We start from the raw sequence: 1,592 nt of genomic DNA on the forward strand, positions 1-1,592 counted from the left end.
GGCCGACCCGGAACCGCAAGCCAGCCACGCAGCGCGGCTCGCATCTGCTTCCGGGTTGCGGGCCAGGTGGGGCTAGGGGGCTACCGGCGCCGGGCTTACCGGCGCCAAAGCTTCTCATTCTGGCCTCGCGCCCGCCTTTCCCCTCGTCTTCCGCAGGGCCCTGGGGACGCCGTCCCGCCCAAGCGGCGGCAGGAGGGTGTCTGGGCTCTGCTCCTGAAACCCGCCGGCGTTTCTGCTCGCCCACAGCGCAGTCGGTGCCATCGGAATCCCACGGAGACATTGGGGAGTCAGCTTCACCGCAGCATCCCAGGAAGGGACTCACCGCAGTCCACAGCCCAAGACGCATCTTTGCATTTCAAGGCACGGTGTTTTTGTTTTAAGTGTTTTAAGATATTTTGTCTGATTTGAACAAGGGTGGGTTTGATTTACCAAAAGCAGGAGAGCAGGAGAGAGCAGAAGGCAATTTTGAAAGCGTGCAGAAAAACTTAACTCACTCGCCGTTGTGTTGCGATAGTTTTCTTTGGTGTCCTTGGACATTTTGTCTGGGAGCATCTTTTGTTCAGGACGCTAGTTTTGCCAGTCAACATGAAGGTCGTTGTTTCACTATCCAAAAAACTTGAATAAGTTTGTGTCATTTCTCCCCTGTCCCCAACACGTACATTCCAATACATTGGTTGATATCTGTAACTTTATTTGAGATACCTTAGTCAAGTCACTTAATGTCTTATTCAAGAGGCATTTTTATCACTTCTTGCCTCACTTTCTTCACACAGCACACACACACAAACTCAAAATACTACATCTTTCCTTTCTCCCGTCTTCCTTAATCATGGGCATGTTTTATTTCACCTTTAAAACACTTGCCTGAATCAGAATTCCGTAAATAATTCCACCCGAATTACTTTGAAGAGATCTTAATAAAAGCCTTGTGGATTTATTAATTCAACAGACATTAGGTTCTTACTGTGCTAAACTTTGGAAATGCAGGTTTATATGTCGTGCATTGCCTTTAAGAAGCTAAGGTGTGAGGGAACAAAAATAAATCAGTATTTAAATGGACTAGAATTATGTCCTGTTAGTATCACAAAGAAGGCCATCTATTCAACTTTTATTGGGCTTCTTGTTTCAGTGTTTGAACCGAGTTATTGAAGAAGAGGTAGAGGTTAGATAATTGAAAAAGGAAGGAAATTGCTCCAAATGGAGAAAAAAATATTGGCAGAAAATTTGTGGCCCATTTAAGGAACATCCTGCATTTTACTGCCTCTGACATCACAGCTGTCAACCTCCTCTTGTCACATGGCTTGCATAATCCCTTTATGATTGTCTCCATAAATCTGCACACATGCACTCATTTTGGTTCCAAGAGAGGACTTGGAGGACTTTAGCCCTCTGTCATGTCAATAACATCCCCTCCTTCCAATTATTTGGTTTCGACAGTATATTTTTCATCTTGAATACAAGCAGTTTTAAGCCCTTCTTTCCAACCAAGTAGGGCTCCAAAGTCCATGCGCAGCCAGTCCATCACGATATTTCTCTTCTTGGTGAGGAATTTGCTTGGAAGTGCCGAGAGGTTTGGTCACTGTGCGTCTCCA

Source organism: Neophocaena asiaeorientalis, unplaced genomic scaffold (assembly GCF_003031525.2).
Source record: "Neophocaena asiaeorientalis asiaeorientalis breed wild unplaced genomic scaffold, Neophocaena_asiaeorientalis_V1.1 scaffold142, whole genome shotgun sequence".
NCBI lineage: Eukaryota > Metazoa > Chordata > Mammalia > Artiodactyla > Phocoenidae > Neophocaena > Neophocaena asiaeorientalis.